General features: G+C 46.9%; 1 non-coding gene across 1 annotated transcript; it reads right to left on the bottom strand.

The window, feature by feature from the left end:
- Nucleotides 1–2,460: 2,460 nt before the first annotated feature.
- Trnap-cgg (transfer RNA proline (anticodon CGG)) lies at nucleotides 2,461–2,532 on the bottom strand. The gene has a single exon. It is a non-coding gene; the product is annotated as a tRNA-Pro (tRNA).
- Between the last annotated feature and the right edge of the window lie 12,948 nt (nucleotides 2,533–15,480).

Raw genomic sequence — 15,480 nt, 5'->3', positions numbered from 1 at the left:
GCTTCAGGAGTCGTGTGCTTCAAGCGTCGAATCTCAAAATAAAACGAGTACAAGTCGACAATGATCCCATATTCCTCTCCTTCGTGGTAGGAAACATGAATGCCAACTGTTTGCCAAGGTAGTTCGGAAATTTTTGGCTAATCATCCACAGCCGTTGGTTCCTGGGCTTATGTTGCCTGCAGAATGCACATCGATCTGCTTTCTCTTGAATGTCTGCTGACATACCAGGCAAAAACATGACATCTCTGGCATGTTGCTTCATCTTTTCTACGCCTCCATGGGCTGTGTGCAGGAGGTCTAGGACATGGTTCCTCATTCTGCTGGGAATAATCAGTCGGTTGGATCGGAAGAGGATATCTTCTTCGACATGGATCTCGTCACGGTACGGCCAGTAAACTCGGATTTGTTCAGGGATTTACCTTTTGTCCTCAGGCCATGTGGTACTCGCATATTTCTTCAGGGTACATAGGTTGTTGTCTTGACTTGTCTCACGCTTGATCTGCTGCAGTTATTCAGTGGAGACTGACAATTCTTGTACAACATTTACTTGGAAGTGTTCTTTCTCCGGCACTTTCTCTTTTGTCGGAAACCGAGACAAGGCGTCATCTATAAACATCTCGTTTCCTGGTTTGTATATTATCCGAAGGGAATACTTCTGTAGTGTCAGTCGCATCTTTTCCAGACGTAGTGGACACTGGTGGAGTGGTTTCTTGAAGGTCGCCTCGAGTGGGCGGTGGTCACGTTCCACCGAGATGCTTGGATGTTCAAAGACAAAGTCGTGAAACCTGGTGCATTCATGAAGGAAAGCAGATGATTTTTAAGGGCTCGTTTATCTTTGTTAGACACAATATTTATGAGAACTAACAGACAATAACGCAAAGGAAAGTATAGAGGGTGTTATCTGTAGTATTTTAGAATATAAATGTGAAGAAAGTAAAGTGGACGAAAAGATGACTTGCCGCCGGCAGGGGCCCAACCTGCGACCTGCGAATAACGCGTCCGATGCTCTACCACTGAGCTACGGCGGCGGTCATCCTCCCGTCCACTTTCTGGGGTATATATGTTCATTTAAACCAAGGAGTGTTAGTCAGCGCCAATCACAGCCATGGCGGCGAGTGTGGAACACTCTTTTTTTGCCTGTTGGGGTCACGTAGCACGTGATCTTTTTACGAGCTGGCGGCTGACCAATAATCCCTCGCATACTACCTGAAGGCATTAAGTCTGCCAGGACGAGACCCTCGCTATGAATGAAAGAAAGCAGATGATTTTTAAGGGCTCGTTTATCTTTGTTAGACACAATATTTATAAGAACTAACAGACAATAACGCCAAGGAAAATATAGGGGGTGTTATCTGTAGTATTTTAGAATATAAATGTGGTGGTAGAGCATCGGACGCGTTATTCGCAGGTCGCAGGTTCGGTCCCTGCCGACGGCAAGTCATCTTTTCGTCCACTTTACTTTCTTCACATTTATATTCTAAAATACTACAGATAACACCCCCTATACTTTCCTTGGCGTTATTGTCTGTTAGTTCTCAAAAATATTGTGTCTAACAAAGATAAACGAGCCCTTAAAAATCATCTGCTTTCCTTCATTCATAGCGAGGGTCTCGTCCTGGCAGACTTAATGCCTTCAGGTAGTATGCGAGGGATTACTGGTCAGTCGCCAGCTCGTAAAAAGATCACGTGCTACGTGACGCCAACAGGCATAGAAAGAGTGTTCCACACTCGCCGCCATGGCTGTGATTGGCGCTGACTAACACTCCTTGGTTTAAATCAACATATATGCCCCAGAAAGTGGACGGGAGGATGACCGCCGCCGTAGCTCAGTGGTAGAGCATCGGACGCGTTATTCGAAGGCCGCAGGTTCGGTCCCTGCCGGCGGCAAGTCATCTTTTCGTCCACTTTACTTTCTTCACTGTTATATTCTAAAATACTACAGATAACACCCCCTATACTTTCCTTGGCGTTATTGTCTTTTAGTTCTCATAAATCTGGTGCATTCATGTACAATGGCTAACATCCCCTTTTCTATTTGTTCATATTTATCTCGTGCTTCTGTGAGTGAGCGAGAAGAGTAAGCTAAGGGGTGTCCGTTCAGCAGGATGACTGCTCCTACTCCATGTTGGCTGGCATCTACTTGTAGCACGATGGGCTGTGTCTTGTCGTAGTATGTCAGAACCGGTGCTTGTGACAAGGCTTTTCGCAGGCTTTCAAAGCTTTGTTGCTGCATGTCTGTCCACACCCATGCGTTGTCCTTCTTCAGTAAGTGACGCAATGGTGCATTTATCTCCGACATGTTCGGGATAAATCTGGCAACAAAGTTTACCATTCCCAGGAATGTCTTGAGTGCTTGGTATTAATGAGAACAGACGATAATGCCAAAGAAAGTGTAGGGGGTATTATTTGTAATAATTGTGATATAAATGTGAAGAAAGTAAAGTGGACGAAAAGATAACTTGCCGCCGGCAGGGAACGAACCTGCGACCTTCGAATACCGCGTCCGATGCTCTACCACTGAGCTACGCCGGCGGTCATTCCCACGTCCACTTTATAGGGTATATATGTGCATTTAAATTTAGGAGTGTTAGTCAGCGCTAATCGCGGCCATGGCGGCGAGTGTGGACCACTCTTTTTCTGCCTTTTTCGCGTCACGAAGTACGTGAACTTTTTTACGAAATGGCAGCTGACCAATAATCCCTCTTGATATAGCCTCTGACTGGCGTTTGCAGGTGGGTAAAGCCATGGAGAAGGAGAGCGCAAATGCTGCTCAACGGCGCAGAAGAGCCGAGAAGCTTATTTTATCGGATCCCGAAGTAGTTGCCTGGAAATTAGCGGTTGAGCGTACAAAGAATGAACAGAAGAAGGCTAATAATTCTAGACAATCTGGAAAGGAAAGAATAATCAGCTGAACCTTTGCTGACGCTACGTATATCCTGGCATAGCCGAGCTAAGCCAGTGCAAATGTTTTCTTTTTTTTTTTGTCGAGCCTGGTGGCACACATGTCACCGCCCCGTTATAAAGGGGACGCTCATAGCATCCATCCATCCATCCTAATTCCTGGACATGAGCAAATACGCGCGTTCCTTGCGTTTTCACCTCGGACGCTGAGGAAGGGCAGTCAGATATGTGGATAGACGAGCCGACGAAAGCGTTCGCTGTAGACTCGTGCACAGCGGCAACGCCACAACTAAATTTCGATCTCTTGGTGGTTGAGGGGCCCTTTAAGAATTGCAGGCAAACGGTATGTCTTTCTTTGCTATCAGGCATACAGCATAGTTTCATTTTTCTCTCGGCTACAGCGCAACACACACGAGGACAATAGAAGGAAAACGGACAACACAGCGCCGTGTTGTCCAGTCTCCTTCTCTTGTCCTCGTGTGTGTTGCGTGGCCCAACTTGCCGTTTTGCTGCATACGGCATAGAGCTCAGTATTCGTTTCAATAAAGAAAACCACAAAACAAGGATTGAAACCACATGCTGAATGATAAGGCGCCTGTGAATAATGGGAACGCCCTTCCACGCGTCCCCGGTGAAGATTAGGTTGCAGCTGCTTTGCGCTTCACACGATGGCTTCGAATGACGTCAAACGGCCCTTCCTTCACCTCGCCTGTGTTTCCCGCTTTCATATATAAAAGGAAGACCCGTCTAGCAACGCATTCAGTTCATTCTAGACTGCCATGGGTAGACCATGGAAATTGAAGTCACCAGAAGAGCGTGAATACAATGCTCGACGAAAAGAACAAATTCGTCTTGCTGACAATGGTCGCGGAACCAATCACGGTCTATCACAGCGACCACAAAGCGATTATCACTACCATTAGGCTAGTCTAAAATAATAACAAAACTTACCCCCCCCCCCCTTTCCATCAGCATGTGTGGTGCTTCATATAGCTTCGGTGGACATTCACATTCGCTGGGCACCATGGCGGCCAATTTTTACGGGAGGCGTGGCCCTGGGTTGTTTAAGCAGGATTGATGTAGCCGATGCAGAGGCTGTCATCGTAGCTGATGTGGTCTAGCCGGGGTCTTTCTGGTCCTTTCCAGAAGAAGCCCGTATTCCCGTGGTAGTCCTTGCTGCCTGCAGCTAGCTCGGTGATCTTGGAGGGCTTTCGTGTCTTCTGGACGTGTTGGGCTTGGCTCACGGATTTTCTTTGTGTCCGGAACATGAAAGAACCAGCACCTCCTCCAGCAGGTGTCACGTGGTTGTGACGGTGAAGAAAGAAAAACGCAGCCGGTAAAGTTAAACGCTTTATTGGGCGAACCCAGTGAAAGAAGCAACACTCAAAGAGGCAAGCACAGACGTCGGTGTTCTGATTAGCGGTAAGGTGCGTCGACATTTATACATGTGGCATCGAATATTCATGCCATATCGCTGGTGGACACGTTAGTTCCAGAATAAGCTGTACTGTTCGCGTTGCGCGCTCAAGCTGATCAGAACAATCTGAAGTGATCGGGAATGTTCGGCATTCCGGTGTGGTGCGCGGAAGGCAGTGGTTACACGTGTAACTGGACGGTTACATGAAAATAGAAAAAAGAAGCACGAGTTGCAATATAATTGCTGCTAATGACTAGTGAAAGGATAAAAAAGACATGGTATAAAACCAAACAAGAAATAAATCTAAGGGGCACTGGACACTTGAAGGGACGATTTCGAACGAGGAGCATGCCTGCAACGTCTTCGAACATGAATGCAGCTATAAAAATTGGCCGCGTATCTGCGTGCTTCGCTGCAAATGTCGTGTAAAGACGATACTGCTGGTAGTCCCGGCGCAGCAGCAGGCGAAGACCGGCGGTGACCAACGCGACCGGCGGGGACGCCAGCCAGCCCGAAAACGCGGTTTGGCGCGAAGCGCTGAAGCAGAGAAACGTCCGCACTCAACAAGTACTCTCCACACACTCTTTTATTTACACGTCGCCTGGGTAAAACAGGAACGCCAGAGCGGCGCCCACAACCGGCAGCCTGAAGGCCGCCCACAACGCTGCTTTTTCATTTTTTAAATATTTTTTTTCACCTTCTTGGCCTTCTCAAAACTAAAGTTTTTCAACACCAACCCATGGCATTCGTACAGTGCAATACAGAACCGAAACCGAAACACAACCATGAGCTCGTGCGAAGGGCACGGAGGAAGGCAAATTTCAGCGCAGTCGCATTTTCAGCTTTGTTGAAACAGCGCTCACTAGACGACGACGAAGTAAAAGAAGGCACAGGACAGGCAGCGCCTGTCCTGTGCCTTCTTTTACTTCGTCGTCGTCTAGTGAGCGCTGTTTCAACAAAGATGAACGCATACCAACTCGCTCAAGCTTCCATTCTTATGCATTTTCAGTGCAGCTTAAGAAACTAGGGTCCTTAAAATTACGTATGTATGCATTGTCTATTAAAGGAACACGCCACCTAATACTTACCTAGTGATGTTGCACCTCAGATATGCATGATATTTACTTTTTGATCGACAACGTTCACAAGTATGAACAGCCGTACCAGTTCAAGACGGCTGGCCCTTGGGCAAGTGGTTCAACTTTGGCCGAGTGGCTGAATCGACGGACGTGCCGACAAACAGAAAGACAGACAGACAGAAAGACAGACCAAAATTTCTGCGTTTAAGTTCCCCAAGAAAGACTATCGTCTTTAAAATGGCGCTTATTCAGTGCATATGTTGAGGTTTAGCGCAAAGAAACGACGCAGGATGGCAGAAAACACGAGGACACTGCTCTGTGGCGTTCTCGTGTCCTTTGTCTTCTTGGGTCGTTCTTTTGCGGTAAATCTCAGTATCGATTAGCCAACCAGTCTATTTTGTTTACTTTTTTTAATGAAACACTGCAGAACTCAATAAGAACTAAAACAAACGACACCAGTGAAAGGTGCAGTCCAATAGGGATTTGCAAGAAAACTGCGTGTGTAAGCCCAGAAAAAAAGTCGTATTTTCGCCGCAAGGGCGAAGCAATGAATGCGATAGGTACGAATTGGACAGTTATAAGAAAAAAAAAACTAGCAGCTCACGCCTTCAGCAAACGCGGCTGCTGCAGCGACCTTCGTGCTTTCTAAGGCTTCCACGCAAACATTTTTTTTTTTGTTCAATTTCTAATTTTTATTGGTTTTGAAGAAGCCCAGAGAGGCACTATATACTCTTCAGGCGCGAATTATGAAGGACTGTGTGTAAATGTTTCAAATTAGCACAACCTTATTCCAAGGCACTGGCTATTCTATTGTAAGAAAGAGAAGGTGATAATATGATGATTTGTGCACTTTTCAGTTTATGTTTTATTTAAAGTCTAATTAACGATCTAGTTATCCTAAAGTCAGTCATTTTCTCTTTTTGTATAAAAATAAAGAACTGCCAAGCTCAAAGTGCATGGGCAACTTGTTATCGAATATATATCCACAGCGAGAAAAGTAAAAGAACATAAGCTTGGCTCCCAGAATGGGACAAGTCGAACGGCTCGTTGAACATGGTAGTGCCTTCAGCAAAGTGATCCTCTCGAGCAGTGCGCAGCGCAACGAGGTTAGATCGTTAAATGGTGCTTGTCGTGTCCCATCTTCTCTTTTTTTACACTTGCGCGCCATTACGCTATAGATCGTGCACATCGCGTTTCAGACAGCCGGTTGAAGTAACAACGTACGGTGCGTGACAAGTCTCTGCAGAGTTGTATACAGTTCTGCATACACACCACCGCTGAAGGGGATATACGGACAAGGAGATAAACACGTGCATGTTAAAAAAAGGGGTTCACGCGGCAATAATCGTTTGCGCGGAGCTATCGTCCCTTCTGGCGGCCATTATGATCTTCGGAAACGCAGTGCAGGCACGCTCGTTGGCGCATTATCTGTTGGCCGCACGCGGGCCCTAGTACAGGATCCACGCAGACGCAGGTCTTAACCGCCAATGAAAGCTCCTCCAACGGCACCTAGCGCTCCACGGTGACGATGCCGCGCGCCTTTCACGCAAGCTACCGGCTTTGGCGCCCGTTGCAAATATACAATCTCAGAGTTATCTGGGTAGAACATATGGTGGGGCATAACCGCACCATGTACTAAGTGCGACATATAAAAGACAATAAAACACGAAATAGGTATAACTGATCACGTAGCACAAAATTTGACCCTGGACAAGCGAAGGGATGAAGACGAGCGCTTACTTCCAACAAGATTTATTTCGAAGAGCGGACACATATATACTCTCGAAATGCGAAAAACAAACAAATCATTCAAGAAGCCCACAACTGCCATGCAGGAAAATCTTACATTCTCAGCAAAGGGGACATTCTTTTTGACAAAGCCCGAGAGAGGGAGTACTGACGCAGTTCAGCCCTAATGAACAAATCCTCTATCCCTCGATAATTTCTCCTATCGTTTTATTTCTGTTTTTTTTTCCCAAGATAATGCTGTCATGCAAAAGCGGTTTGCAGCCACACGTGCTGCAGTGCAATGCCAAATAACCATCGCGACCATTCTTGGCATTACAAGCGTGTTCCCGGAGCCGGTCATTAATACAGCGGCCAGTTTGTTCTAACAAACCAGAAAACTGGGCGAGTAGGTATGTATTCATCGTCACAGGATAGCGCGCACTTACAACGGGGACAAAGGGAGAAGAACACGACAACACAGTTTGTTCTATGCACTGCTTGCCGCATGAGAGAGGTATCTGATAGCTCGCATTTGCTGTACACGTGACGAACGGGGTTTTGTGCCTTTTTGAGCAATCTCGTTTTGCATTTGAAACATCCTTAGGGCACAAGTACGGCAGCTTTTTCGGGGCAGAAAAAATCGCCTTCACATTGGCCCACTCCCCAACCTTTTTCAAGTTGTGGGAGACTCCATGTAGATACGGGACTACAGCAAGCCTCTGAGGCCTTGCTGGCTCAACATGTGGGAGAGCTTGTTCTGAGAGTTGACGCTTCCTGACCAAACTTTCCGCGACTGAAACCTATATGTGAGAGGGGTACCCAGCATTCGAAAGTCGCTCTGCTTGCTCTTTAAAACTTGCGGCCATTAGATGTGGGCAAGACTTTTGTAATGCATTGCGAAAGCACAAGTTGCCACCGGAAGTGACTGAGAGCCTCTCACTTGGACCGAAGTTTGCGGTTGAGCCGAGGCTTTCCGCACCAGAAAGACTCTCATCGGTCCATCAAACTTCTGGGAGGGCACCAGACTCGGAATAAGGCCGATGTGTTTCAGTGGGCGTTGACGTGCTCCTCCGTTCGAAGCAACACACATCCAGGTTGCCGCTGAGGAAAGTGGAGGCCCACCTCAAGGACAACGTCCTTGCCGTGCTTCCCGCCGACAAGGAAGGAGGGTTTGCCGTTCTTTCTTTCTATCTCTTCAATTCTAAAGCAAGCGGAGCTGTTTCATCGGTATTGAAATGCAACGACAATGTTATTTCAAAAGTGAAATCTGAGGCTAAAACGTTGTGTGAAATGCTTAACCTCACTAAACTCGCTAGCGGCATAGCAAGTAGCAAAAAAGATTTTCTTGGGGCTTTCTCCAGTGTGAGAACACATAAGCCTGAAAAACCATTTCGTGTCATCGTATCAGAAAATGGCACGTGGCAAATATGTGTAGCGTTGTTCTTGCAAAGTAAGCTTCGCCTTTTAGCAGTACACGACCTGTTTCTCGTCAAAAATTCCGGTCAAGTTCTGGACTTCATCCGACCTCGTTCTAATCAGCACATGTGCGCATTTTCCATTGATGTACAAGACTTGTATTATTCGTTGCCTCATGAATCACTACTTCGTTGTGTACAAGAATTCATTGACAAGTTTTGTAGTATAGCGTTTCAGAACAGTGCTGGTGTGCCGCCTAGTAGTTTTTTATAACTTTTATCCGTTTGTTTGGGATCTACCTTTATCCAATGGGACGGGAAGCCCCACCTTCAAAAGGAGGGTATATGCATCGGGTCATGTATTGCTCTAATCTTAAGTGACTTGTTTTTAGCCAAGCTTGACCGAACCGTTTCCGGCGACCTATGTGACAAGAAAATCATGCGCATTTTTAGATTTGTTGACGACTTCCTCATTCTTCTTGACTATGACCCCATGTCCTGTGCCCAAGACATCCTCGATTTCATCAATGAGCGGTTTAAACCCCTCTTTTTAACTTACGAGTTGCCAACTAACAACACTCTCAGATTTTTAGACATAGCCTTTACTTTTCACCAAGACCACATCTGTTGGGCGTACCAGCACAAGAGCAACAAACCTCTGCTTCCGTACCACTCCGCCCACACAAAACTCCTTAAACGAGGTATTGTAAACTTGTGCTTTCGCAATGCATTGCGAAAGCCTTGCCCACATCTAATAGTTTTAAAGAGCAAGCAGAGCGACTTTCGAATGCCGGGTAGCCCTCACATACAGGTTTCAATCGCGGAAAGTTTCGTCAAGAAGCTGCAACTCTCGGAACAAGCCCTCCCACATGTTGAGAAAGTAAAGCCTCAGAGCGTTGCTGTATTCCCGTATCTACATGGAATCTTCCACAACTTGTAAAAGGTTGGGGAGCGAGCCAATGTGAAGCTGGTTTTTTCTGCCCCGAAAAAGCTGTCGTACTTGTGCACTAAGGATGTTTCAAATGCAAAACGAGGTTGCTCAAAAAGGCACAAAATCTCGTTCGTCACGTGTGCAGCACATGCAATCTATCAGATACCTCTTTCATGCGGCAAGCAGTACATAGGACAAACTGGCCGCTGTATTAATGACCGGCTCCGGGAACACGCTTGTAATGTCAAGAATGGTCGCGATGGTTACTTGGCACTGCACTGCAGCACGTGTGGCTGCAAACCGCTTTTGCGTGACAGCGTCATCTTGCGGAAAAAAACGAAATAAAACGACAAGATAAATTATCGAGGCAGAGAAGATTTGTAGATTAGGGTTGAACTGCGTCAGCACTCCCTGTCTCGGGCTTTGTCAAAAAGAATTATCTTTCCTGAGAATGTAAGATTTCCGCGAATGGCACTTGCGGGCTTCTTGAATGATTTGTTTGTTTTTCGCATTTCGAGAGTATATATGTGTACGCTCCTCGAAATAAACCTTGTTGGAAGTAAGCACTCGTCTTCGTCCCTTCTCTTGTCCAGGGTCGAATTTTGCGCTACGTGATCAGTTATGCATTGCCAACATGCCCAACTTCATACTATTGTCACGAAATAGGTGTGTGTCATGTTTTGTTTCTGCCTCCGCGAGACTTGCGCGCGCCTTTGCGAGACTTCGTGACACGAAATCCGAGTGAAACAGCTGTGGAGCAGAGCAAACCAAGACGCGTTTCGCCGCAGTCTGGCTGGGCTAGGCGAACAGAGGGGATTTGCGTTTTTCTTTGCGATCCCTATGACGCACAGTACCTATCGCGTCACGTGCCACTGTTCTGTACATGGCCGGATCGAGGACTTAATGTGAGATGTCACTCCAATGAATGGTTTGTGCACGTTTTAGAGCAAACAGTTCGCGCTACCATGTGCATGTGAAAGTTCCTTCTAGAGACGTTAGTCGGGCTGCTTTGAAAGTTCCAAGAAGTTTCTGTTCCAAGAATGTCAGCATTTTTGTCGATGCTGGTATGGTCCTGTATGAATGACTGGAGCTAGACGGTTCTGAAAACAAAGAGTGTATTCGGCGCATCTTTCACACAACGAAAATCGTCATCGTTCCCGTACTCCCAGGTCGCGGCGCGCGCGCTTTCAGCGTAGCATGTCATTCTGGTAACGAGCGTACAGGTTTCGAGGAAGGATACACAAGCAAGACAGAAGGCAACTATTGTTGTGTGATAGGTGAACTCCCCAAGCAGAGCTTTTGCTTTGTTTATAAAATTCCCCAAAAAGTTAATAATAATATAATATCTGGGGTTTAACGTCCCAAAACCACGATATGATTATGAAAGATGCCGTAGTGGAGGGCTCCGGAATTTTCGACCGCGAGGGGTTCTTTAACGTGCACCTAAGTCTAAGTACACGGGCCTCAAACATTTTCGCCTCCATCAAAAATGTGCCCTAAAAGTTATATATCAAACTTGTGTTCAGAACATGCATTTGCATTTTAGCATTCATTTCCCTTGTCGTCGTTCAATGCTTCTGGAATCCCCACTGAGTTGACGTCGTCACAGAACACCACGACGTGTCCTGCCTTCGGGTAAACAAATATAAACCCACATGAGTTGTGAGCTGCTGAGAATTGAAACTTGAGCTAGTTGGTACGGATTCATCATGATTTAAGTAGCTCGTCCGTCAGTGCGCTACTTAAATCAAGCAGACTCATTGCTCAGCGATTTCCATAAACGGCAGCAGAGTATTAAAGTAAAAGTAGTTCAGCTGGTCTCTCATTCCATCCCACTCAGCTTTGTTCAGCTGAATACGTTCAATTAAAATGAAATCTGTTCCGTACACTACGAAGTCCCCACAGTTTAGCCCAGAAACTCCCATTTGGCCTACTAATTGTGCGTAATAGTAGTCCTCCCTCTTCAATCTTGGGCCACTGTCAGTCAGCTCGCTACAGACTGTGGCACTTAATTTCGAGTCCCCCATATGCACCTTCTGCGGGATCATACACGAGCCTGTGAGGTGATGCTCCGAGCCAAGGAAAGGCAGGGTTGACCAGCAGGCCGCAGTGTGCAACGGTCACGTCGTGACCCATGTTTTGAAGCACTTCCTCGTAGCACTTTGCAGCCATGGGCTCATTGGAGATGCCGTACCTGCATACAAATTCTTAACAGCAGATGAAAATCAAGCCCATGCCAAACTTGAACAGATTGCATGCGCTTCGCAGGTGCAAATATATGCGTGAAAATATACATATTTGTGTTTAACTGCCCTAGCACCAAATACGAGCCTTCCTGTTATGCTGGGACAGCAGCCAAGCGTGGCACCCTTTGCAACAATATACATATCTGTGAGACACAACGGTATGTGCCGATAAGTTTGAGAGTGCTCTGCTTTTTGCTGGAATTGTAAGCATTCGCATTGCAACTTGTTCAGGAAAAATGACTGACAAATCAGTTTAAACGTCTCATGAGGCATACTAGTTTATCAGCTCGCACATGACATAGGTTAAGGTGTATGCACAAAATAGAGTCAAATTAAGCTGCTGAGTGAAGCTAGCTCCAAAGATTGGGTAGTTTTTGAGCACATTAAAGTGGTCAAAATGCACCTATCGAAGCTATGAAGACAAAGTGTATTGCGTTATGAGAAGCGCAGAAATTAATACTTTGCCTGTCTTCTAAGCAATATTGAGGTACTTGTCCTGGCTGGGATGTTTTAAGAGCTGAATTAGTCGCAATGTATTTGCTTTCCTACAGTATCCCAGGCAGGTTTAATCGGGCTTCTACCTTTGTTGAATTATCACTCAGCTCAGCTACAATGGTTTCGTGTAGTGAGCATGTTTTAAATGTCCAAGTACTTCTATGCTGACTCAACAAGAAAACTGTCCATCTGCCACATCACATGCTCATTGCAAAAAGAATTAGGCAGGTGTTATACTCTTGTAACACAAGGTGAAACTCAGATGCACTCATGCAAGACAAATTAGCCGTAATTAGAAAGTGCATATGTCTGCCATTAAAGCGACCCTCTGAAGGCCTCATGCAAGCACCTTTCTTTTCGCATGTCTTTCAAAGGACTAAGGGGAGGGGGGCATACTGTAAAGGAAACAAGTGAATCAGCGGTTTCTGAATGCGCTCTACATCTCTGTGCACATATTGTGTCGTCAGCCAATAATGAAAAGGGTGGGTAGTTAAGCAGCATAATTGTTGAATTAGTTAAAGGCAAAATAAGAAATAGCCCGAGTAGCTACAGGCTAGCATACGAAAGTATGCGTTCAGTTCAATTCGCTTCCACCACTCCTGATTTTTTAAAGTGTTGGCCCAAGTTACACGGGACAACCCAAATAATTCTGCAGAGCGTGCTCTTTCTGTGAACAAGAGATTTCAAGCAGTTTGTGCACCTGATAGGAGCCACCCTTGAGAGGTCTCTGCTAGCTGTGATCGCTTGCAGGCCTTTTGATGAGCACTGCTGCCTCGCAAGCACGACAACAAAGTTTGATGCCGTCAGCCTCGAAGCCCTCTCCTTCTGCCAAGTTGTGCTACGCGACTGCTGCCACGTTCGAGTGCCAAAGATGACTCCCGGGTTGTTCTCACCTTCTGCAAAACAGAGAGAAAACAGAACTGTGGTAACAAGCATGCTTGTTAAGAAACTTAAACGCAGGCCGCCGCTCCTTGAAATGTAGCATCCCTGATTGTATGTCCTTTCACATGCAGCAAGAGCGTCAGACATATTCTGTATTTAAGCGCTGGAAACTGCTCAGTGCGAAAGTAGACACAGCAACACAGGTAGGATGAAGACAAGCGCTAAGTCTGCTTTCGCGCTCGGCAGTTTCAAGTGTGGAATACGAACTAGCCTGCTCCTACATGTTACATGTTGGGCTGTTCAATATTGCTTGCAGGAGACGCATGGACTCGGGCACAGCGTAATAAACATAAGCACCCATGAGAAGGCATCACAGCTTAACAGGCCTCTATTGTCTGGGAAAGATTATGTAGGCATACCTCAAGAACTGTAGAGCTTGTTTGCTGAACAGCTGGAATCCAAGGCTCAAAATCCTTGAATAGGTCCGGAGTCGGCACTAGCTGGGTGGAGGCAAGTGACACCGGTGTAATGCCAGGCAACTGTGCACTAAATCCGTGAGGCAGCAGTGCTTGCTGGTAGGCAAGTGGTGATGAGGCTGGGGCCAGGCCATATTTGGTTTCTTCATACGGCTGCCCCGGCGTCAACGAGAGCCCTCGGGCAAATGCATTATTGGCATCTCTTGCGAGAATGCTGCGGCAAAGCTTCTCTTGTGCAACTGCTTGCTCTTCTTTTGTGCTTGGGTTCACTCGCCGCTCTGTTGGCCTGGAAAGTTTTGGGACACTCAGGCCGCCTTCTCTCACGCTCCTCCACTCAATCCCTTGAACAGAGCTGCCCTTGATGACCTTTCCACGCGGCACCCGCCATTGCTGTGGCAAATCAGTACATGCAATGTCTTCAGGCGCTTCTGAGAAGCCCTTAGACTGGAGCAGGGCAACCATGCGGAGCATGCTTAGTAAGTGGTTGCATGCAACTTGGCCAGCAGGGCATTCATAGGTGCCCCCAACAACTTGCCCATGCTGTGCAATAGCTGCGTGGACAACGTAGGGTGATGCCTTCTTTCTTTTGCTCCTGTAGCATTGTGTCCTTATGAAGAAAAGCCCGTCACTGAAAAGAAATGCGCACGAATCAGTATGTCATCTGCTCATGTTAAGGCAGGTAGCGCAAAGAAACACAGACACAAGCGAAGAGTAAGTACACGGGACAAGCGCCACGAACTAGCCCAGTTATCCGTTCTCGTAAATGTCATCTGCTATCAGAGGTAGTGCACACGAGCACGACTATGCGTAGGAATATTCACCTTGGAGGATACGAGAAACAGCGCGAAACACGGGGCAGTGAAAGAGACGGACCAAGCGCTGACTTACAACCAAGGTTTTATTCCGTACATGGGGGTATGTATAGCACACGCAACATGAAAGGAAGGAGAGCAGAACAGTGACGTGGAACTTTGTTCACGAATTCTATGAAAGCTTCTGAAAAAAATGTAAAAAACCATCATCCACTAGAGAGATAGGCAATTTCCCTGGTGAGGAGCGCTAACGAAGGCACACTCACGCACATATCACCTTTTTTGTCAATGCAAAATGCCTCATAAATCTCACGTGCTCGTTGATCACTGTATCGCCGAAGTATCTTACATTGATCGAACATTGCATGACAGCCGCATACGGAGCTGTATGCAGCTAGGTGGCTGCCCACAGAACCCCGCATTGGATTGCGGTGCTCCCTGAGGCGGTCATTTACACGCCGGCCAGTTTGGCCGATGTAGCAGCGACCGCATGAGAAAGGGATTTCGTATACCGCGTTATGACAGCATTTAACAAACTTTTTGGCGTGTTTCTTATCACACACGCGAGGCCCTCTGTCTTATCTGTTCACCTTATTGCACATACCGGAGAACTTCGGCAACTACGGCAAGAGCGACTGTTGAAGATAGAGACAGGTGCATTCAAGAAGGAGTAGACTGGCTGTTACCGATGAAGCAAGCCGGTGCCTCACGCCAAACATCCGTCATCAAGTCGCTACGTGCTGCAGATATCAAGCTGCTTCAAGCAGACAAGGAAGGTGGATTTGTCCTTGCCTCGACAGCCATCTATAGAGAGAAGGCGGATGCCGGTGTCACAAGCAACTTCCAGGTCACGAATGTCAAACCTTCCAAGGTCAAGGCAGCGGCGGCCAAACTTTGTGAAGAGGCTGGACTTCAGAAACTGGCGTCGTCAGTGCGGTCGGCGAAGGGCTTGAACCTTTCGGTGTTCTTTTCGGCAAAGACGCATAAGCCGGAGATTCCCTTCCGCGTCATTGTGTCGGAACAGGGCACTTGGCAGCGCCTTGTGGGAAGATTCTTGCAACGTTCCCTATCCGTCCTTGATGTGGAGGATCCCTGCCT

Source organism: Rhipicephalus sanguineus, chromosome 1 (assembly GCF_013339695.2).
Source record: "Rhipicephalus sanguineus isolate Rsan-2018 chromosome 1, BIME_Rsan_1.4, whole genome shotgun sequence".
Taxonomy (NCBI): Eukaryota; Metazoa; Arthropoda; class Arachnida; order Ixodida; family Ixodidae; genus Rhipicephalus; species Rhipicephalus sanguineus.
Note: the sequence above shows the minus strand (reverse complement) of the source record. Positions and strands in the feature narration are given on the sequence as shown.